This window comes from Rhipicephalus microplus, chromosome 4, assembly GCF_043290135.1.
Source record: "Rhipicephalus microplus isolate Deutch F79 chromosome 4, USDA_Rmic, whole genome shotgun sequence".
Taxonomy (NCBI): Eukaryota; Metazoa; Arthropoda; class Arachnida; order Ixodida; family Ixodidae; genus Rhipicephalus; species Rhipicephalus microplus.
In genome coordinates this window covers 101,482,123-101,507,353 of record NC_134703.1, presented here as the reverse complement: position 1 = coordinate 101,507,353, position 25,231 = coordinate 101,482,123, and the positions used below count along the sequence as shown (strand labels likewise).

At 45.9% G+C, this 25,231-nt stretch overlaps 1 protein-coding gene across 1 annotated transcript in view; it reads left to right on the top strand.

The window, feature by feature from the left end:
* The first annotated feature begins 5,178 nt into the window (after window positions 1-5,178).
* The window catches only part of LOC142814517 (uncharacterized), a 69,257-nt gene continuing 49,204 nt past the window's right edge, over window positions 5,179-25,231 (top strand). The window contains exon 1 of the mRNA XM_075893358.1: window positions 5,179-5,964. The gene's annotated coding sequence lies outside the window, so the exon portion shown is untranslated. The remainder of the gene's footprint in view (window positions 5,965-25,231) is intronic.

Below are 25,231 nucleotides of genomic sequence, written 5' to 3'. Positions count from 1 at the left end.
CAATTTCTGAGGACAGGACCACACCAGAGCGTGTAGACACCGATAATTGGCCGGCATTATGAAAGCTGCAGCCAGAGCCACAGCCTGTGCCACAACCACAGTCAGAGTCACAACCACAGTCAAAGCCACAGCGTTATCCACAACGAATAGAGCGGTCGCAGCAGACCGAGTCAACATTGACCAAGTCAACGACAGCGCTGTTTAACCATGACATGCCTCGAAAAGACTAGGACGTCCCTGCGACGCTACGATCTCTCGTGGACACCATATTTATGCTTTTGAAAAAGCTAATTACTCCGTCAGTCCAAACGGCCCTGATATTGCTGGAGGTTCTCAATCCGGTGTTTTCAGCGCTTCACTATACTTCCCACCGATTGTCCACGACCCTTTCCAAGGCCGCAATTTGCCTGTCGCATGTCTCAATGCTGAAGTCGTGTTGCTCAGAAAAATTCCCGGCCTCAGTGATTGACTGACTGTACATCTTTGAGTGAGAAGTGCTCTTTTTCTCTCTTCTCTTTCTCTCTTTAATCATCATCCCCCTATCCCCAGTGCAAGGTAGGAAACCGGACGCTCATCTGGTTAGCCTCCCTGCCTTTCCTCTTCTTGTTTCTTCCTCTCTACTGCTCACAAAGTACAAAATCTATATAATGTGAACTTTCATGATTTTGATGTTTTTCACACTCCATTGTCATGGTTTTTATCTCAGCTTTGTACGTCTTAATATAGTTTGTCACAATCTACAGATTCTTTCATTTTACGTTTTTCAAGAAGCCTTCCTTGTAGTTTTGCGTATATTCCCTTTTATATTTCACTGTCATCAAGATTCTCATCTTTTCTTTTATTCCTGCCATTTTGAGCTAATTTCTTTTTGTCTGTGTGTTTCCGTTGTCTTTAGTTGATTTTTGTAGATTATTGTATTGTTTATTTTTATTGTTCTATTTTTGCGTGCACCTGCACAAAGACAGTGTTGTTCCTGAGCACATCAAACCCATACTTCATGACTTCATCCTATTATTATTATTATTATTATTATTATTATTATTATTATTATTATTATTATTATTATTATTATTATTATTATTATTATTATTATTATTATTATTATTATTATTATTATTATTAGGAATGTGGCAATGCATGTCTACTTAATTAACGGAACGCGTTGCTTTCTCTTTGGCAAGTATGACTTTGTCAATTGAAATGACATGACACGTGTTCTGTATTATTCTGGCTCATGTAGCTAGATGCTGTGATTTGCTATCGAAATATTTGCTGAAATGAAGACAAATAGCAAACGTGAAAAGGTTGCGTTCAGAATTTAGTGGTGTTATTTCCTTAGGTGTTAATAGGGATGTCTTCGTTGACCTCCCTTTCCTAAAACTAAAGTGATAGACAGTTAATTTATTTCTGGAGCAGAAGGCAGATATACGTGCATAGATTGTTCTCCTAATCCCTTAGAAAACATAGGAATAATAGTTATAGGTCTATAATTAGTCACCAAGTTATTGTCACTACCATTTAACAACACAGCCAGTATGCTACGTTAATATCTTCTGTACAATCACATATGTTAACGTCCTTCCTTTCCAACATGAGCCTTTATAGAGATTTTTTTTTCGAAGGAGGTTCAAGCACCGGCATAGCTCTGTGGTACGATATATGGCTGCCAAGAATAGGGCCAAGGCTCGAACCCCTTGCCTTACTTGATACTTTTTTTTTCCTATATCGCCCAATAGTAGTTACGGACCGCAGCGACGGGGGCGGTGGACAACAAAGGCACCAAAAAGGGTCGTCTTTATAATCTCCCAACACATATTTTGGTAACGCTTTGCTTTATGAGCCAACGTACACACCACAATTAGATGGGCGTTGGAATGGTGCCAAAAGCTCTTGTTAAAGATTCCTCACAATGTCCAGATTCTCCTCTCGCGATGTGAATTCGATGACTCCGGCAGATAAGGTTAGTTTCTGCCTCTTTAATTTTATTAACATGTTTCGTCCTGGCCAATCAAAAGCGTGCGTTCGGACGCATTAGATGTTAGACAATGGCACTAATGCGTGACAAACAGGATTGGCCATTTGTTGCGTACCACTTGAGAATTTGAGGTTTCGTACACACCTAATTAAGCAAAGCTAGCCATCAATCGATGAAGAATTTCTATAAAGCATTCTAATGGCATTGTTCTCTTCTGTTTTTAGCACTCGGTGTTCCATAACAACCGCAGATAAAATAAAACATTTTGTTAATTAATCAGGGATGCTTTCAGCATTCATGTGGTCGTTTCGCCACTCTCTTATGAAGCTGCAGTTGGCACTCAGAGTCGGACAATGGCTCGTTTGTTGACGTAGAGTCACGGAGACCCCGCCACGACCATTTCATCTGACTTGATTGCGCGTTTCATATACCGCATTTGTCTTTCTTTCTTGCCTATTATCTTGCATAACGATGTGTACGAATGTGGCAGCCACTTATTCGTTTGTTGTGACCTCGATTCGCCGCTCGGTGGCGTGCGGGTGCCGCCACATCGTGTCGTTTAGTAAAGCTCAGCGGGAACTTGAGGACTTGAGGAACGCAGACTACGAAGGCAAGCATGCGAATGCTCTCTGCCTCTCTTTACTGTTGCTGAAGTGATTACTGTTCAGAACAGCGTACAAATGTAGCACATACAAGATGAAAGCCTCAGACAGACTTCGATCAAGAAAGCCTTTCACTTTCATTCATCGAGTTGCGAGGCCCGTAATTACCTGTGGAAAAAAATTATTTAAATATGGAAATGAGCACTGCTACATGTAACCATATGATTGCTTCATTATATAAAACTATTGCCTCACAAACCGACTGCCACAAATGAGCACTGCTACATGTAACCATATGATTGCTTCATTATATAAAACTATTGCCTCACAAACCGACTGCCACAAAAATTTCTAGATTCCGTCGGGCATGAGCTGAATTATATATAGAGGGATTTGTTGGGTGATGTAAATGCTCTTTCTCTTCTTTCGTCCCTACGCGCATACTGGAAGCCAAGCAGAGAGAGATGGCACGGGGGAAAGAAGTTATGTCACGCAAGCGTTATTACTTTGAGCATCTTTTCTTTCACCTTTCACTCTCTCTCTCTCTCTCTCTCTCTTTCGTTTACTTCGAACACGCGACTTACGTGCAGTGTGATCGCCAGCACGCGTGCGGGCATGTCTTTCCGCGGTAGCTTCGGTAACTGTGCAACACACGATGCTCAAATCAGCCAATGGCCGGGAGTTTGTGTATATGGCGTCACTTGTAGAAAGAAGAGGGACAGATTTTTATCTAACTTTGAGAATTATTTGTTGGTTCTAGGCTGCATGCTGCACATTTATTACGTGGCTCACGTAGTCTGCAGGAGCCTCGACTACCGATCGGCAGCGTTTTCTGATGACGATTTAGAAAAAAAAAATTGCAGGACCTCATTTAGAACAAAAACAACACGGTGCCGAAACAGAAGTATGCAAATGCATGTATTCATATCACACGTGTCTATTTCTTTTATGACTGCAGTATACCCAGAAATTACATTGTAAAATTTGTAAATGGGTACCCTCAGTGCCACCAGAAACGCAAACAACTGAAAATGACTATAATCAATGGTTGCCTTTTCATATTCGGCTTATTGTGCTAACGTGAGCCAATAAAATATTCGTAATAAAAAACCACGAATGAGGCCGGTTATTTTATTGACAGCCCTTGTGCCCACCTCAAGTAGCTAAATGGCACCAGCAAAGGGTATCCACACGGTCTGAGAACTTTTTTTATTTATTTAATAATATTGTCAACCATCGCTTGAGGGTCCTAACAGAGAGGGAGTACATTAGTTTGTACAAACAGAAAACCAAAACAACTAGCACTCAAATAGCAATGCACACAAGAAACCTAAATTGGCAGTAGTTCAATTCAACCATGACCAAAATAAGCATCGATTTCTCTGTCAAAAGATTGCACATCAATACTACAAACAACATGATGGGGTAAACGATTCCATTGTTCCATGGCATCCGGAAAAAAATGACCACCGAAAGATGTCAGTGGGAGCGTTTAAAGGTTTATTGGGGGCATCATGATTAACTTACTACTCTGTCTGTCTTTCCGGTTATTTCTTCTTCCTCCTTTTAATTTTCTCTCCTGTCAAGAGTGGCTGTTTGTCATCATGTACGAAAAAAAAGCAAACAAATAGATATTTTTAAACACCTATAGCATGATGTACAATTGATACGGGTATGCATGGCAAAATATGTTTTTAATGAATAATTTTACACTAGTAAATATTCATGTCTTTCTCTCACTCTACCTGGGTTTTTTGTGAAAGCAAACAAAATGAGTGATTTTGTGGTTTTGAGCGTGCAAAACTGGAGTCAAGGCATGGTCACCTGTTCAGTCCTTAAAACAACGTTGGGAGGTTCCTTATAACCACTGGCCAGCTATGGCGCGAGACTTCAGTAGTTGAGGTGTCGGCAAGGGTGCCCCAGTATTTACATCCTCCACACACCAGCGGCGACCTTAATGTCATTCGGCGAAGAACGAAGCCGGGGTAACCCTACTCCTTCGCGCCGTCCTCAAATCGGAAGTTATGCGCCATTAAATAAACTCGCTTCGCGCCGCATCCCGGGTCCGCGTTCATTAAACGACGGCGTGAAGGAAGGAAAGAGAATACCGAGGACGCGGTCAAGGCGAGATCCTCCTCTCCTGCCACTGTCCTTGCGAGAAGGAACCCTTTCTCTGTCCGGCCGACTCCTCCGATGACAAAATACACAACGTCTCCGCAAAAGGTCTCCTCGCCTTCTTGCATCTCCAGCATCGCGTGCAGTCATCGAGATTCCACAGCTGCTCTAGCGCTCTCCGGCTAAACGAGAAGGGTTCATCTGCACGTCTTTCCAGCCGCAGCACAGACCAGCATCGCTCGCGCAGTACACCCCGAAATCCCGCCGAGCTGCGAGATCTCTCTCCACCGAGCGGCCGGTGAGCGACCTTGCCGCCTCTAAAACCGGGAAACAAAAACTGGTTTTCTATCGCCCTCTCCTGGACCCTCTCCAGACACCTTTCGTAATTTCATTTTTTTTTCTTTAGTACGCGTTTCTTTTGCTGCAAGCCGCCGCGGTGCCGGCACTCCCCCTGCTTGAGCCGATCCTCCTCGCCCCAGCCGTATCCTCAGCATCACCACACTGCCGAGTTCTTCGGCCAGCGTCTGCTCCAGAACTGAAGCGGCGGCAGCCAACAGGTTACGCGTGGACGACCACTGGCGAACAGCGGGAGCAAGCGAGCGGCTCGGCGAGAGACGACGTGCCTGTGACTGGCTGCTCTGTTCTTCGTCCGTGCGTGCATGTCATCGGTTCTGTGGGCCAGGAACGTATTTGTGAGGAAAGTGACTTCAGTCATCGCAGTGGTTCTTTTTCGACCTTTTTAACCGCTCCGACGCCCACCTCGTCCTGATCGAAGAGAGTGAGGTTTTTCTAGAGAAATCGGTGCGGTGACCGCACGCCTGCCGTACAGTGAGAAGCGGCGGATTTCGATCTATTGGTTGTTGAACTGCTCCAGACCCTGTTGACCTCTCCGCAGCTCCAGGGTGCGTGCACTCGTCTTCTCGGAGCAAGAACCTGCGCGGCGTTGGCCAAACGCTGATTTGTACGCGTCAATTCCCTACTACCAGCCGTCGAGTCCACCCGTCGCTAACGGTATCGCGGATTCTCGTTTTATCCCGGGCGCTGCTGACTGAAAACTTGGCTCAGTCATGCCTTGCTGACAGGATGCAGCAACGGACCATACCGAGAGGAACAACGGTGTCTGTAAACCGTCAAGGCCAGCGGTGAAGACTGTGAGGCACGAGTCGCTTTGCGGACGTCTCCAAGGCAGCTCGTTGGATTCCCGCGGAATCTCAGGGCCGCTCCTTTCAAAAGGAGTAGTAACCTCTCAACGAGCACCGTTCTTACAAATCGGTGAGTGCCTTTTCTTCTTGCCCCTCTTGGAACACATTGGTGACCGTTTCTCGCAATGTGGTATGGAGACGCGGATCCAATTTCTGTTTCGTGTTTCTATTGTGTTCCTTTGGAGGAAGGACTGCAGCGCGTTTTGTGGCCTCCTTACATAAGATGCGCATGCCGGTTCGCGCGAGACCTTCTCGTGAGTCACGTTAGACGTTTTTCTGGAGGAACGTCCATCGTTTCCCTTTGGCGGCCCGGTTTTCGGCGTGCCGTGCCGAGTGCTGAACTGAATTCGTGAGGAGTAGATGCGCATACCACCACTGCGAAGCAAAAGAAACAAAAGTCATAAATGCCAAAGGCAACGATAATGAAAAAGCCACGTCGTTTCCAAACCGATGTAGTGTATACCCTTTTGTCCGGCTTGCACCTCCTGGCCCAGCGCCGTGCGCCAGTGACCGTGAATCTACGGAGCACGATAGAACAATGATTCATTGCAGCTCGGGAAGAGTGCAAGTGCATCGTGGACTTGGAATGAATTCGAATAACAGGAGCGGCGATTCACCCGATGGTTGCTAAACCGCACTAATGCGCCTTCTTGCACGGTGCAATCCATTTCCGCCACCTTTTGGTGCGCCCTCTGCATCTGATAAGTATTATGATGGTCGATCCCCACATCACCTTGTGTCCCACCCATTACTATAGGCAACCATAATGCGGATATTTCTAGGCCAGACGATAGCAGATACCTCTTCGAACGACGTCTACAAGACCCTTATGGTTACGACGACTACTTTGAAACTACTTGATGTCGTTCGTATCATCTCCTTCCAAACAAGACATCAGTTTTCTAGGGATAGAGCATAGAACAGGGAAGGATACAGAAGCTTATGTCACTAAATGCAGCATTTTGAACAAGCATAGATGTTTTTGGTCACGTTGACACATGCTTTTTCTCTGATGAAGACAAGTCGTTTTATCGAAATGTCAACGGCTCAGACATTATTGTTCCACGCACGGTAAAGTTAGCATGCCGTAAATTTGAGCACTTACTAAAAATTGACGATAACGTGTGTACTTTTTCTTACTGCTAAAAATGTGAAAACGTGTAATTAAAGAATAGCTGCATTCACCATATTTCATGAATATATATATATATATATATATATATATATATATATATATATATATATATATATATATATATATATATATATATATATATATATATATATATATCATACAAACGCTTCAATTTTGATGTAAGACTTGCTGGTTGGCGATTCTACCTCGGCAGTTACGTCCCGCAGTAACGAATGCACATAATAGATGCCACTCTGTGAGAATTAATGTCTTTCGAAGGGAAGAGAGCTTACATCCTTGAGAGCTGTCGCTACATAAATGTAGCAGCCGGGAAAGCGGATGTAGGTGGGTGCCAAGTGCAGTAAGTTCTGCCCAAGCTCAGTATTCGCATGCAGTAAAATGCTATAGATGGATCGCGGAGAACGTCGCTCTCACTTACTTCGCGAAAGAACATTTTCCGTTCGAGGTGCCGCGATTTCCTGAATAATTTACTAACGGTATTTGCGGAATGTTGTACATGAGCCAGTATTTTCCTCCTATGGCACTTATAAGCTCCCAGCCAACTGGGATGACTAATTATTTAAGCGGCAAAGTGGCTGAGGTATTTCGCGCGTCCTTTCTCACTGCTTGAAGCTTGCTGTTACATACGTTGCGACAGCAGCGATGCGATGGGTTGGAAAACGATCAATCTGCGAGTTCTTTCATTGGAGTTGCACTGTTACATTTTGCATAGTAGCGTTGCCGACGCGCGGTAACGAAAAGCAGAAGACTGGATGCGGAATAAAATGCATCTCTTACATATCACCTTTAATCCTGCGATGTGAGATACCAGTAAAACGGGCTGCCTATAGAGATGTAGCTAAAACAATTGGGTGGCTATGAATTATTTATACGCTTGTTGCGATCAGTCAAAACCTACCACAGAAAAATCGCCAGCCGCTGCTGGCGAAAATTATGAGCCAAGAATTCTTCGGTACCATAAGTCCTTATTGGTCTTTTTTTTTTCTTTAAGTCTTACCCTCGACGTAAAGAGGAGCGGGAAAAGCTTACAGACAGTTGAATCTAAGAAAGCAGACCTTAATACTTACAAACTTTGCATGCAGCTGATATTTGTATATTTCAAACCTATACCAGTATTATCAAACAAGGTCTTGACGTACGCTTCGACACCCTGCATTCACAAATCTCCAAAAATGAAGAGCTTTCTGATATCTTGCAAGTCCTCAACATCTAGAAGTTGACTGCATATTTGCGATAAGCAAAAAATGCGAAGACACGCGGAAAGTCAAGTTCATATTTGTGTTGAACCATACATAAAAAGAATGCATCATAAGCATCAAGCGGAAAATTTATATATAAATGAAAATGGCAAGGCGGAGTGTGTTGCACATGTATGACTGATCTAAAGTCTCGCGTTAATAAAACTTTTCACTCATGCGCAGATGCAACACACTCGCAGATATACACATGCAACTAGTGCAGGTGTATCAGTAAACAACATAAAAATTTTAGAGCACATCTTTCAAGGTAACGTTTGGAATGTAAACGAAGTGCGCATTCCTAGTACGCCATGCATTCAGGTCCACAAATAGTTGTGTTTTACATCCCAAGATCACCATACGATTATTACACAACGAAGCGGAAGGCACCGAAAATTTAGACCCCAAGTCATCACCTAAATCAAAGCACATGGACCTCTATAGCATTTTTCTTCCATCAAAATACGACTGCCACGGCCAAGATTCGATGCCGCAACCTTCGGGTATGCACCCGTGCACCATAACCGCTAGACGGCCATGGCGGATAAGGTCCACGAGGATTTCAGCTTCAAAAAGCTGTCAAGCATATTTGAAGTAGCTTTCGAGGCCACTATTAGGCCCAGTAATCCCAAGAATAAACACAAAGGACGGAGCAAATTTTGCATCACAAGATATTAGACATTGTCGATCGCATGTATTACCGCATGTGTGAGAAGCAGTTGGCGTATAGGCGACGTTTCATCTAGTGAGGGCGGGGCGAAGGCGTATACAATCATACCGCGAAGTCACCATGCATGTATAGTTTACACGTAGCCTATATTTGTAAAACGTTCGTAGTGTTTCTGTGCATTGCGTAATCGTTCACTTTGACAGTACCAGTATACAGGTGCACTAACAGCGGCTAATCATTTTTTTAGCAGTGGCATGGACACTAGTTGAGATTAATGCCCATGTTCCGCTCGGCATGTCACAATATGTTGAATGAAGAAAACGCAAGAAAATACACCAACAATCGGAAATAAGTGGAAGCCAAGTTGACTATCACAAGCGCATATCCGTCACTCTCTTCAAGCAGGTGAATCGACTTCAAACAGAGCATGTTCGCCTTTCGTTTGGTGGCGTTTGACGAAATGCTTCAAGTACTCTGCAACTTCATCTCAGGTGCAGTTACGGGCACCGATAAAAGGCCGGCCTTGCAAAAGAGTGGGCTTTTGTACTGTTTTGTCAATCTTTCAATGGATAAAGATGCATGTACAGGGCGGCATTTTGTCCACCATGGAGGACGACTACTTTCACGTTATTTATCCCAGGTGGCGTTGAGTTCACTCGCGTGTACTGTGGACCAAAATAAATTGTTTCACTCACTCAGTTCCTAAACAAATTACTTTTCTTCGAAATGATACATTGGGAGACGCCCCCTCTTCATTCAACTTTCTTCAATTGTCCCGCCGCGGTGGTCTAGTGGCTAGGTACTCGGCTGCTGACCCGCAGGTCGCGGGTTCGAATCCCGGCTGCGGCGGCTGCATTTCCGATGGAGGCGGAAATGTCGTAGGCCCGTGTGCTCAGATTTGGGTGCAGGTTAAAAAACCCCAGGTGGTCAAAATTTCCGGAGCCCTCCACTACGGCGTCTCTCATAATCATATGGTGGTTTTGGGACGTTAAACTTTACAAATCATCAACTTTCTTCAATTGGCTTCAACCTGTACTACCTCTTTTTGCTGCGTTCGTTTGCTTTCTAAGGGACAAAACTAGCCGTGATGGATTATTGGTTATAGTTTTCGGCTGCTGATACAAAGGTTGTGGACTATACTCTATCTTCCTATTTTCTCATCTTTGTCTGACGACTGAGCGAGCCGAGTTGATGATCTCAGGTCTGTAATGGCGGCGAGGAACTCCGCTGTAAGTGACGAAGGCTGTAAAGAAGAAGAAAAAAAAGGGAAAGTGGTGACGGCGTTTTAAAACGTCGCTTTAGAAATTACATCCAAGACTACCCAATATGTTTCATCATATATCTTAAACGGCAAAGTTAAGGTTATATACATGATGTACCGTGTAGTGATGAGTGCACAAACTATGTCTGTAGCTGCGCCCCTTCTAGATATGGAAGTTATACTATACCCGCTTCGGGAACATTGTAGTGGAAACCCCAATTTAATAGTGATCACCTGACATAATTCATGTTTTGTACTTCAACGGCACTTGAATGTGACCGTCAGGACCGGCAATCTATGGCACCTGCAAACAGAAAACTTAGAGCAGTGCACTATACGAAAACCCTTTCTTTTGCTTGTTTGTGACTGTCATGAAATTCTTGGATCAGGCGTGTTGGCATGCCACGATTACAAACGCATTACAGCACATAATACAAGAGGAGAGCGAGGATAGTACACGGAGCTTTCAGTCCCTTCTGTTTATTTCTTTTAAAATAACCTTATATGCATTCACACACTCGCACAACAACCATAGGCGATACGCAAGTACACGCCGCTCAACGCGCGAGTAACCTCAAGTGTATCTCATATTTCTTTGCTTGAGGAACAGGTGGCGTGGTGGCGCATTCATCTTTCACGTCATGAGGTTGTCGTGTTGTCGGGCGCGAGGCTTGTTATGAAACTGATTCCCATTCCTCGACACGTCTTAACTGTCTAATTCGGCACTTCGGTAGTCCCGTCAGATGGCATCATCCACACGCTTTCTTCGCGTATCGTGAGCGCATACAAAAGTCCAGAAACCAGAGCGCACGCTGTTGCCTTCTGGAGCGTGAAATCGGGCAGCATCACGAACAACGCGGCCCCGTGGAGCGTACTCCTGCAGCTCGGCGCTGCTGCCCCGTGTGCTCCGTATGAGAGACGCTTGACCTGACTGCTAGTTCCCGAAAAAGAAACAGGCTACTCCGCTGGACGTGTGTTCGAGCTCCTCTCGGCATTTCGTTTTGCTACTGTCTTCGCACGTCTGTCACGGGTCGCGTCCGTTTCACTTTGACATAGCAATGCACGCGTGCTACTGCTTTCGCCACACCTTTCGAGCACCCCCGCACAGTGAAAGCAGTATTTCTCCTACCACTCCTTCTTGAGATAATAGGATATCTCCTTTTGTCTTGATTTGCTGCGGAGACTTTGGGGAAGCCGAAGACCAGACTCCGTGCAGACATATTGTAAAAGCTTCATGATGGTCTTTGCCTGAGCCTACTACGGCGCACCTTTTGAAAATGAAATGTAAGATGACGTTTTGATCTGTCTGTCTGTCTGTCTGCCTCGCCCCGCCCCCTCCACGAGGTGGCCGGCAGGCTTCGCTTGCAGGTCCTTACGTGGGACTGAGTCGGGTGCGCGAGCCAGTCTTGTTCCACCAGGTGTAATAAAGTTTATTTATATTTTATTCAGTTATACTTCTGACCCATCCACCATTGTCCGAACTGTATGATAACAATCCGACCATCGACTTAGATTAACATAACATATATATTTCACGAGGCCGTGATGCGGACGAAAAGAGCATTGATTGATTGATATGTGGGGTTTAACGTCCCAAAACCACCATATAATTATGAGAGATGCCGTAGTGGAGGGCTCCGGAAATTTCGACCACCTGGGGTTCTTTAATGTGCACCTAAATCTGAGCACACGGGCCTACAACATCCGGCTCCATCGGAAATGCAGCTGCCGCAGCCGGGATTCGATCCCGCGATTTGCGGGTCAGCAGCCGAGTACCTTAGCCACTAGACCACCGTGGTGGGGCGGACGAAAAGAGCAGGCTGGGTGTTCAGGTTAAACTGTTTATTGGGACAAACTTGTGGACACGTAAAGGAAAAGTCAAATTATAGGAAGACACCCGCACTGATAGCGGTGAACAGAGCGTTGGCCATCGATCAACTATCAAGCGATGATGCTCGTTGACATTTATACATGTGCCGTCGAATATTCCAGCGCTATCGCTAGCGGCGACGTAAGTTACAGAAGAATTTGTAATGCTCCCGTTGTTGGAGTAATCTCATTGGGAGGTTCTACGATTATCTCAATGGTTCTTTTGTGAATGGGCATGGTTGTCTAGGCGGCTCAAATACGTGTGAGTCGGCGATAAGGAAACTTGAGAAAGGAGCGAGGCAATATGATACACCTTTTTATAGTAAAGTTGTTAATAGTTTCGGTTTGACCACTGAAGTTATTCGTCGCTTGTTGTGCGTCTATCGGACTTCTATATCGATGTTGTTTTGTTTTTTTTGTGCATGCAGGTATTGTCGTTACGCAACGAAGCAAGTGACGCACAACAGTGCTTTATATATTCTATAACAGTCGTTGTCTCAGCCCGTTCGTCACGTCTATACGGCGGGTTCCACTTCCGGCTTTATTGATCATTATCGCCACCTCCTTTCACTAATACTCTCTCGTTCGATGACAACTTGATAGACTCTTCGCGCTCCCTGAATGCGTCTTCCGGACTTCCCATTCCCTCGGAAAGCGGCAGGTCTTCGCACGTGCCTCGTCCGGTCGAGGCACTAAAAGTGACGAGGAAGGACTGGGAGGTCAACCAGAATTGTATCCGCAATGCTACAGCGCAGTGTGAAGGAGGGGTTGTGAAGGCGGGCAGAGTAGGCAAGAAGGAACGGAAGACAATGGATGCACGGATATCTGGGCACTTGAATGCGCCGTGCTCGCTACCGGGCTGCAGAAGTTAGGTGGCTTCTTCTAACCACCACCCACTACTTGAATATTCATCGTGAATTTGAGTAAGCTGCACAGTCCGTCGTTTACAGAAAGTACAGCAGCGTTGTCACACTGTGTGGTGCATGGGTGATCTCCCGAGGCCAGCTGGTGGAGACAATCTCACGATCTTTAGGCGTTGCAGAGCGTCAGCTACTTGAGATTCAAACCAAGAGATATGTCAGTGCTTAAATAGGTATGTTACCAGGGGTTAGGAAACTGGCAAGAAGAACTTGGTGACCTTACGGAACTTCTTGTTCATCCGTAAGAGCAAGTTCCCAATGCACAAACACCAAAGTATAAGAAGTACATCGCGCGAATATTGGCCCTGACTGACGCGTCATTTGCGTATACATTTCATACCTTACATTTAGCTACTAATAGTTCATGCTTACCTTGATGTTCCTCTTGTAAGCGATAAGGCCACCTACGAAGCGTCTTGCTAAAAGCCTTCATCATACCCCTTCGCAGTGCGAACTTATGTGCCCATTAGGCACAATGGAATTTCTTCTCCTGTGATAAAAAACATTGAACTGGTGGACCTTCCGCCGCACGGTTTGCAAACTCCCAGCGCCGTTCTTGTTCATGGCATGCTGAGATACACCGTGCTGGAATTTTCGTTTTTGTTAAAGCTCTGAACGTTGCCAAACTTAGGCTGAATTCTTTCGTTATGACGTTGTCTGCGGCCCAGCAAGGTGACTCCCCGTGGCATAAAGAAATCATTCTTAGGATTACTGCCTTTTACTGAACACGACAATGAGATTATTTATATTCCCATTTACTATTCAACCAACTGATTCATTGTTTTATTCGTCTTCTCACTGCTATCCAGAAACTCCTGAGGTTAATTGTTACCTGAATAACTGTGTATTGCGTTGTTGATATATTCAAAGCATACGTAATACTGTAGTGTTATTTTAAAGTGTGTCTCATTCTTCTCAATTTTTTTTACATTCTGTACACTTTAACGAAAAACAGAATCATTGACTCTACCGTGTGAGCCCTTATTTGCTAATTGTACGAGTCTCCTTAAATAGATACATGAACTCTCTATGGAGATATTATACTCTCATCGGAGACTCGTGACACCCTAAAGGTGGTTAACGTGTTTCTTAAAAGGGAGTCATTTACGTGGCAAGTCAGGGCTCACCGAAAAGAATAATGCATGCTGTTTTCTTAAAGCGCAAAAGGAAGCCCCACTACAACTTCGTGCCATGGTGTTCTGTTTTGGTACATTAGACTACCCACGTATTTGTATACATTGTGTACATAGGCAAAAACAGGCGAGAAGAGTTGTAAAGTAGAGGAGCACTAGCTCAGGGCCAACCTCTAAAACAAAAAAACTCTGTATCTATGCAAGTTTCCTCTGTTTATAGCGCCAGCCACTCACAATCTTTACCTGTATTAGACGAGCAGACCCACAACTTAGCGCGGTGTATGTCGACTCGAATGCGAGGCGGGAAAATACATAGAGTAGGTTTTCCATCCAAGCACGAAACAAGGGTGCGACCGACCTCATTCTCGCCGACATTGCTTCAAAGCTTTCCCCGTTTTCACGCCTCGCCACCGACCGCCAGCAGAGCCGTTGCGCCTTCCTTCTTTCTCTCGTTCTCCTTGCGGAGCTTACGCAGTAATTACGCTCGAGGTGCCTAATGGCCCTTCGCGAGCGTTACGTCATTGATTATACTGCCACTGTCACGTCGCCGCTTGTGGCCGAAGCACGCGATGCACGCACCCACCGCCTCCTTCCAAGCACGACCCCTTGGTCGGCATTGAAATGAAGTTTGGAAACATCTCCAGTCACCGATGACCTGACACGCATCGAGTGTCTCGAGTGTGGTCCCGGCTCTTCGGCCGAGTGGTCAACCAGTAGCCAACGTTACCACTCATTTATAACCATAAGCGTACGCGGGGGATGGGGGAGTAAGAATGGGGGGGGGGGCGTCCGTCTTTTTAATTACTCAAAGGGGACACCAGCTGTGCCCAATTATTTTACTCAGTGACGTCATATTCGTCACTGTTTAAAGGGACACTAAAGTGAATAATGAATCAGTTTAGATTGATAGGCTGCAGTCCGAAAGCCCTAATGCCATTAATTTCAGCATTTACTCGATGTTCACTAATGGACGAAAGAAATCAAGGTCAAAGTTTCGTTTTCCAATATCGTGCGAAAATCTCCGAGTGGGGCGCCACAGATTTCAAAGTGTATTTTTCGTGCTTTGGCGACATCGCCTCAATGCAGTTTTAAATGCGAAGCATTTCTTAGCGAACCTCGGTGACTTTTAGCGCATCTATCTATCTATCTACTAGCCGCTTACGTTTCGGCGCTCTCATGGATACCCCCTTAACTTGGCGTGAACCAAAATTAGCATGGAAGGGTAAGATAGTTTGACGAATATGACGCGCTGGTCAAGACATGAATAATGTCACAATCTCGTCGCGTACATTGTCAAACACTTTCTGCCAGACAGTGGCACACACCCACAGGCGGGTAGGTGTTGCTGGTATGCGGGTATGCGCCACAGGTGATTGACACTTAGTATCTACCCAGGAACAACGAGAACACACATGGGCAAATATAGCATGCGAGCGTTAAGAAATACCTTACCTCAGCAGCGTTGACCCCCAATGAATGCAAATAATGAATTTCAGGGTCCCCGCAGGAATCGAACCCAAGCATTCTGCATGGCATTCAAGCATTCTACGCCAGGTCTCGGACTACTTTTGCAATGGACGCTAATCTTCGTGAAACGTCAATTGTGGCGGCAGTGCTGCCTACCAAATTTTATAAAAATTACATATGCATTCCTTTGATACAGCCGTCACGTCGGGTTAACGCCAATTGTGGTTAGTTGCCATGCACTGAAATTGATTTATGTAGCAGTGTTCAGGGCCAGCATCCTCGCGAGCATCAGCGCTTCATATCAGCTTCTGGTGTTGCTAGTACGCATGTTCGAGTTGGCATTGTTGCGCAAGTGCAAACAACTGGTTATATAAACATCTGCAACTCTTCAACATACGTCTGTGCGTGCATCGTTTGTATATATATTTAGTGTAATTTCGTGGCGTGTCGCTCAATAAAAAATTGTAACATGGCCACCTTCCCTCCGCATGCTTCGCATAACGTCGATTCCCAGGTATGTGGGATCTGCCGAAATTATTTGAAACTGGGCATCTTAAGTCTGTGGCCCTCTTAGAGAACAATGTACTTCATTTTTGCCGGTCATAACACACGTACGACCTTCTAGGGTTATCGAAATCTATCAACTCACGGCGTTTGGTGCGCGAATATCAAGATGGCGTCGCCAGCTGCATTTCCTCTTCGTGTGTTTTCTCGCCTACCAAGTGTCTTCTCGCAGCAAGCGCGGTGTTATTGGTGTCGCGAAATTGTGATTTACTAATAAGCACGAATTGTTGATAATGGCTGTCGATGGCTCCGCTATGTCTACTTCCCCTCTCGAAAAAACTTCAAAAGGGTGGGCTTATAGGCAGGTAGTTGTCAGGAGCACGTCCTCGCCTAATTTTCATTTTTATGCCCGTTTCGAAGCTTCTTTACGTTTACGGCGGCTGCATTTCCGATGGAGGCGGAAATGTTGGAGGCCCGTGTACTCAGATTTGGGTGCACGTTAAAGAACCCCAGGTGGTCAAAATTTCCGGAGCCCTCCACTACGGCGTCTCTCATAATCAAATGGTGGTTTTGGGACGTTAAACCCCACAAATATATCAATCAATTCTTTACGTTTAGACGTGACCACTTGGAAAGGGGGGGGGGGGTGGTACTGCTTTAATCCTCTCTTTTTTAATGATGAATTTCACATAGGAAAAATGGGACAGAGTATAGAAAAGTGCTGTGACGCCATCAATTATGCCGGAACTATGACGTCACTGCTTTATGTACTCCCCTTATCTCCTTACGGAGAACACAGTGCGCGTGCTATATGCTCACTGCCTACACGCATACGTGCATTCCGCGAACAAGGCTTCGCATTGGTCGTTGAAGAAAAACCGAAGTTTTTGTATTTGTGAAACAAAGGAAGTGACAGCAGTCGAGCGCTTTCTCTACTTTCGATCCCTTTGTCAATGATGTGAGGGAAACGCAAGGTGAGACTAGAGTAAGAAAGAAACTGCAGAAGAATGTGGATTGGTAAATCGTAACCTTTCGTCACTGCGCGACCAGCGTGACTTTATAAGCGCTGCGCGAACGCCTACTCCACAGAGCGTGTGTGGTGGGCCTTTCTTTGTGCGCCGTTCGTGCAAAGCGAGAAGTGTCATCCAAGAGAAATAACAAACGTGAAACTACGCAAACGCACGTACGCAATCGCGGGCGTTCCATGCCGATGAACAAACAGTGATTTAGGCGACGATTGTCCGCCTTGGAATGCCGGCGCCGCCTCCCTACTTCACCCCGCGCGGACGCTTTCGCTTCTATACAGAAAATCCACTTTCTTCGTCTTGATTTCACTCTTCCTCTCTGTTTCCCTCACTCTTTCTTATTCGGCGTACGTGCGCGTTATCAGTGGTGACACTTTTCGATTTGGGACGCGCAGGCCACTGAAACGATGGCGCAACCAGTAGGAAGATTCTGAATGACGACCTGGACGGTCGTTGGCTGTCCAGTATGGGTGGATTTCATCGGTTATCATCGCCTTTGCACAAAATGAAGCAGCTGGGGTCGCATCGTGCTCAGCATAACCGAGGCACCACGTGACCATCCTTCTTTTTTATTATGTGAAATAATCTCGGTTATCATCCATCGCTGTTATGGTTGACGGCATTCGCTGGTTATTGGTGTCCCCATCCCTCGGTACGATTACAACGAGAAGCAGTCGCAGTGGCTCGCTACTTCTATTAAACGAAGCCCGCGCACACTTGGTTCGTACTACACGGAGTACACGTCGGTTATTGCGGACATTTTGGCGGAACGATTTAGGAGGCGGGGCCTCTTTATACGTAGGTCACTGGTCGCTCCTTTTAACCGGAGCGCCGGAGTGCCGTAGCACGTACGTTCGTGCACACAAACACACACGAACACTGACCTGGATAAGGGTGGTCAGAACGCCCTCTGAAACAAGGAAAATGGCACGCTTACTATACGGCTGTATTTCGCATTCTGTGCCCGCACGCGGCGCGTGCCTGAATGCGGCTCGCGAAGAAAAGAAAGCGGCGGGTTCATTGCAAACGATATATGACATGGCTTCGTGATATATGTGCCCGAGCAAGCGATGAGCGTGAAGTAGAATTAGCGGACGAGAGGTGGGCGTCAATGCATTATGCATAGCAGATACAACGAGTGCCTACTTCGTATATAGTGTCTCCGGGCCCGAGACTGGACCTGAAAAACTGGGCTTCGCCCGTTCTCAGGCGCTTGGAGAGGCAAAAGAAAAGTAATGGCGCAATTACAGTTGCATAATGCGTGGCCCACGTAGCGCCCAGCAGTTGGGGTTAAGCTATTACGCGAAGAGACGTAGCGTGATAAATGATGCTGCCAGATGTGAGAGCGAAAGAGCTAAAAAGTAAACACGTATAACAGAGCCTAGCGGCAATCTCGCGTTTCGAAATCTCAATTCGCGACCCCCGTGAGAGGTGCCGCACCGTATTCCACGAGGGGATCTTGAAATATACTGACGTGAGGTCCGAATTGCCGTGTTTGCACAGTCGTGAAAGCTGTTCTTCTCTCTCTCTTGTCTGGCCTTGTAACTAGACGAGCTTAAAGTTCTATATTTCCTTTTGTTTAGAAACGTCCGAAAAAAAAGCTAGCGGTTTTCACAGCAAATGGTGGTTTGATAACTATTACTTTCCGCGGTTTATATATACGTAGTTCACTTAGCCGACTATCTGGGCAGTAGCTATCAAAAAGATGTGATAATCAGTTGTAACTACAACGAAAATTAGAGCACCAGTTATGTGCGTTCATAAGGCACAGCCGTGGGAAATTGACACTCTTCAGGTAACGCAGATGAGACGTAGTAAGTACAATTCAATGTTCACAAATCTATCTCTCTGTAAATGTGGACTGTCCGGATGAGAAGATATGCATATATATATATATATATATATATATATATATATATATATATATATATATATATATATATATAAGGCATGCTTTCGTTTGGTAAGTTGTTTTTGGTTTAAGCTGTGGTCTAAAAAAATTACACAAGAGATTTGGAGCACTTTTCGAAATGTCTTGTCAAAATCTGCATAAGTAAAGCATGGTCAGCACATCACATGGACAGATCTAGCACATTACACATGCAGTGGAGAGCGGGGGTTTATGCTTGCGCAAGGGTGCCTATATATATTTCCAGAAAAACTGCACACAGGGTGGTAAGTACAGTTTCTAAATGACTACACGTTTGACATCTAACAAAAAGGCTGTAATCTTTAATGCCAATGAGTCGACACAGTGACCTTCGTGCATTCCGTGCCGAGTCGTTGAGGCCACACGATGGTTGATCCTAGCCGCAGCAGTTTTAGTAAATAAACACGTAAATCCGTGCAGCGTACTTGAGCCTCTTGTGCCAAGCTAAGCCAGTGATCCAAATTACGTTTAGCTTGCTTGAACAGCTTTCTTGAAGCGCCAGTCCTTGGGAGTTGAATGAACGCACACGGACCGTCATGACCAGAACGCTTACTTTCTTAAGCGTGATCGCTAATTATTTAGCTGCAAGGGGTCACTATATGTACTTTAGCCGGTTCACTCACTAGGACAAGAGAGTGCAAGGTTTCTACAGATTTAGAGTATAAGCTGAATTGGCCTAAAATTCAAGACAATAGAACAACGTTTCGAACTAGCACCCTACCTTGCCATGCTCATGCGATGATGTTTCAATCGTGAAACAAGTGTCTTGGCAGCGTTCGCGTTGCACTCTGCTTAATAGAAAAAAAAAACCGCATCATATCCACGCAGTGAATGATGATGAGTGGCTGAAGCTACGGGGGGGGATCATTCGGGGAACCGTGAATCCCCCGTACGTCGCCCACTCGAACATGCGAATGAGGGACAGCACGTGTGTACAGCATGTAAAATGTTGTTTTATTGGTCGTACATGGTATTGAGGAGCGGCCAAGAGAGCGTTCCCGTTCATTTTCATCCATGGCAGAAAGAGAACGTACTGTATGGAACCCGCCTATTCTTCGTCGTCATCGGCCGCAGAGTGCACATAATGCCTTACAGATTTGTAAGGGGTACCTCGCTTATCAGCAGAGTGATGAAGTGCATGATGTCATAGTGCGTGCTTCTTCGTCATCGGCATCGTCGTAACGTATAGTTGGTACCTGTCATGGGTTGTGCCGTGATAGCAGAATAAGAATGTGCGGTCTGGAACACGCATGTTCTTCATCGTGATCGTGATTGGCATTGAGGGACATGGTGAACATGGAGCTTCGCCCCTTAAACGCTTCATAAGCAATGATAACGCAGACAGACCCATTTTATCGCTGATATATTCATCATGTTTATGCACCGGAGTCGGCAGCTAAGAAAATGGATATTTGCCCAGTTATCGTTCGTTGGGCAAGCAGCTACCAGCGAGGACGGCCCAGTTAGACTTCCAGGTGCTTTATACTACGGCATAAAATCACTATTTCCTCTAGAGTCCGCTGGACAACAAACGGGAAAACCGGTAGTCGAATGCGCGGAAGCGTGGCGAACGAGGCACTCAGTGCGCATGTGGTGAAGTTAACTACTGTTCGCGCCGACGTGTGATTAGGCATGCGAGCGCCGTATTAACCCCGCCGCTACGGCTTCTCTGACCCCTGCGCCCCATTCCGATCCACCCCTCGTCCCTGTGCCTCGCCGTTCGAGAGAGTCGGCTCGCGAGGTCATCTTGTGAAACTCGATAGAGAAGTGACACGCGACGGCCGACGCTGCCCTTGCGAAACGCCGTTGTATACGCTACGCCACGGCGCTACGCGCGCTCACATGCGCGTTCTCTTTCTGGCTGGCGGGCTCGGCCCTGTGTTATTATAAACGCCCGAGACTTTGCGGAGATGACGTGATGAGCGAGCTGCTCGCGCGTTCACTGCGAAAGGAGTGATGGATTGTGTACGATGACAAATTAGGGTCATTCATTTCACCTGCCGTCGCAAGCGTGTCTCTTTCATTTCTCCTTGTCCACGTCTATATAAGTTCCGTGGCGTCGAGAGCCTATACCTTCCCGTGAAATAACGAAAGAAGCGAAGGACGATCGATGTACTGCAGGGTTCGTGAGCAGTGTCCCGAATCACCCGCGGAGACGTAATGTCTTACTGCAGTCATACACGCCGTACAAGCGTATGCACTGGCTGCGTGACGGGGTCATTGCCTGCCCACACAAAGCGTTTCTGGTCTCCCCCGTCGGCTTGTAAAATATGGTGAGGTGTCGTTGTTTGAGATATTACGCGTGTTTGCAGTGTAGGTGACCCTTATACGGAACTGTAGGAAAAAACGAATAAAAATGAAATTTCCCGTGGGAACCTTTTGGACGTCATGCTGTACTAGAACACGAGGGGACGAACCCGCCATGGTGGTCGACTCGGTGTGGGGCTCGACTGCTGACCAGAGAGGTCGCGGGATGCAATTCCGGCCTTGATGCCCACAATTCAATGGAGGCAGAGACCGTGTATTTAGATTGAGGTGCTGGTCAAAGAACACCGGGTGATCAAATCTTTTGCAGCCCTCTACCACGGCGTCCCTCATAATAATATCGTGGTTTTGGTAAGTAAAATTGTATTAATAACATTATTAAAATGCCCGGGAAAAATTGAAGGGGCACTTAAACATTCTAAGCCCGCACAGAGCACTTTATCAATCCGCGCCTGTTTAGTCGATTAAGTGCGTCACATTATTTGTGTAATCAACTCGGCAGATAAATGACAGATACACATAGTTCGTAAGTCTATCTGAAGTCTACTTTTTAAGCCTGTTCACAATGCTACACATAAAACTCATTGACGTGTATGAGCCATCCACTAGGCGTTACACGTATACCGGGCTTCTTGTATGTGTCATCGCGTTCCCACATTTCCTATAAACCTCTACAACTGATACCACAGTCACACTTGAGGCCAACGCTACGTATGCAGAACTGGTTTCGGTAGAACTGGTTTCGAGTCCTATTAGTGCGAATGAGTGGAACGTCGGGGAATGAGCTATTTGTTTGCAGCGCGTCTTCCGTTTCTACAAAAGGGCACGGCTTCAGTAAGCAGATGCCCACAAAATGGACGGTGCACCACATGCAGCAGCATCGTTCGAACCCGACAGCTGACGCAGCGTACTCGTCGTACCCATGACGACAGTATGCGAGGCGAGGAATTGGTCAGGGCAAGCGTTAAGCGCGCCAGGACCTGTCAGCATTAGCCTGTCGAAGACAGGGCATGGCACGTTCGACCAAGCGATGAGCTTACACGGTTATGTGCATCTGGACGCAAATGGGCGACTCAGAAAGCGTCAGGTCGAGCCCCGTCACAGAGCAAGCCTGTAATCAGACCACGTGCCGTTACGTCCCCTACTGGGCAGACTGTCCGTCACTTTGGCACTTGCAGACACTGTGATGCGGGCTGGTCACACGCTGCTTGACAGATATGAGTTCACGCGTTGCTCGACAGCTGTTTCCGCTTGTACGCCTTGTTACGTGGAATTACGTCATCGCTAAATAAAAAGAGCTGTCCGTCCATGTGACTGTGCTTTGTTCATGTCTAAAATTCCTGAAAAAACAAAAGGCGGCAGGCATTCAGAATGTATTCTCACGGTCGTTCCTGAGCAAGTAAAATGATGCTGCGACGCCAGCTGTGCGAATTAGAAGCATATCTTGGAAAGTAGCGGCACATGCCTAATAATTGCTCTAATTTGGTTAAAAACTTGACTGTAAGGATTATGATGACGATCGTGCTGGTGACCTCAAACATATATAATAGCACTTCTCTCCTCAAAGAAAGTAGCTAACACTTAGGCGCAGGTGAGCGATGTGTTTCATTTTAATTTTGGAGCTGTGTATTTGGGAGGAATATATGAAAGTGTGTGAATATATAGATATTTTCATGCATTGCCATAAAAGAAAAAAGTCAAATTGAAGACACTGTGGCCTCAATACCAAATGTCCGACGAATGAAAATGACAAACATTTTACTCCTTAGCGAATTTCTCTATGTACGGAGATTCATATGTCGTTGTTATTTAGTTTCAACTTATTTTAGCTTCACCTCCCCTAGCTGCAGTCTGGGATCAGTGTCTTATGCATGCTTAGCTTGAACAATAGCTAGGTCAGGCCCGTAACAGAGCAGCCAGAGACCTGTAACTCACCACTACCTATATCCAGTGCGGCTGAAGTGAGTGTGTGAGTCACATACATTCTCCGCGCTATACCATTCATCCACTCTGCTGTGCAATATTGGAAACGATGTATTATTCATGACGAGTGCTGTCTAGTTCCCGGAGCTTTCAGTTACCCGAGCAACAAGCAACATGATTCAGAAAACAAGTTTCATACAGCGAACAAGCATGCCGCCGCGTAAGTTGTCACGGTATACACTCAGAAACAATGATATCGCACTCGGGCGTTCCACGGAATGCTGCAAGGCATCCTCATATATTCGTAAAAACCATATGAAGGTCTTTATCACCATTTGTTATTGCACACATATAAGAAAGCAGGTTACGTTAAAGCCGGCTACCACAATGCGTAGTCAAAGAGCTTCCATCAATTTATTCTTAAGTACAGGCTCGCATTGTCAGAACCAGCAAATAAGTAAAAATAAAAAAGCTATTTCCTTAGAAATATGAACAAGAAACACATAAACTCGACAAAAAGAACGCAAGAAGGAGACGCAACAAGGAAAAGCACAGGCATTAAAATTCATGAATATCCACAGGTTTAAAACGCAAACCACATGATTGCCGTTTTTGTAATGTTTCTTACGTCGTACGCACAGCACGCGAAGAATTAATTAAGTTTGCTGATAAAAATAAATAAATTACAACAAAAAAACCTCGTGAGCATACGAAGACGCATCTTTGCTTGGCCATGGATGGAAGTACTTCGGGTCTGATAGCTGAAATTATCATCCTTTTCACATCGAAGCATCTTTAACCATTTCATTCTTTTCTTTCTTACCTTTCTGTTTCCTTTACCCTGGTATCAGTGCAAGATATCAAACCTGACATTTACCCTACGGTTAACCTCTCTGCATATAATTCAACTTTTGCCTTTCTGTCTATCTATCTCTCTCTCTCTCTCTCTCTACTCTGCAAAGGAACCTCTGTCATCATCGGCCCTTGTGAAACGAGCTTGTTCTGCTATGAAGAAATTTCCAACTGACTGATGTTATGCTAGAAAGAATTTTTTTTATATTCATTCACAGTTGGTAACAATAACTCATAATCATTTAGCAATGCCTCGTTCACTGTCTTCGACCTGTTTTCGTGTTTACCGGGCTTGCCAACCACGTCACAAAAAGTCCGTGGACGCGTACAAGCGATGTTCGGTAGCCGTCTTCCATCTGGTTCATGCAGCACATCGCAGTGTCTGGCACTGGTCGCTCGTCTCGAAGCAAGAAGCGTGGAATTCTTCGAGCAAGTACGTGCATGTGTGTGCAAGGCACTCGCGAACCGCGCCACTTATTTCCGCCTCGCCGGCGCCTCCGATCTGGGAAATGCTACGGCGGGTAGCTTTCAGGAGGCGACTCGTCCATTGTGCAAGCGCAGCGGGCATAACATCCAGGCAAAACGACGCTATGCTGGGCAGAATGAAGTTCAGTGCAGCGGCGCGGAATGATCCGATGGCAGTAGATATTGCGCTACATACGCAGGTCTTCGGAAAGTCCCTTATGGCCGCGTTTGTCTGGCCCACCTGTGACTGCTAGTTCTTTCGAGCAACAATGGGCCAGATCAGCTAAGCCCATGACAACGCCGTCAGGATGCAGAATTTTCATGATTGGCGTACATTTGGGAACGGGGCGAGGCCCTACACTTACGGTTGTATAGAAACCGCACCGCATGCAGTACAGCCCGTTTCTTAATGCATCAATAAGCTCGTTATTGCTTACAGCTGGGCTAGTTGAAACTGACTACATGAATTCGTAATTCTAGCCAGTGCTATTGGGCGTTAGCCGGGGGGGTCAAAAGAAGCGCTTGCCCACCTCAAGCTACACCAGCCATTGTCCCACCCAAAGAGCATTACCACTTCTCCCCAACCGCGATGCAAGACGAGTTTACACCCCTAAAGGTGAAATCCCACACTATGCGAACTATCAGTCTAAACAGAGCAA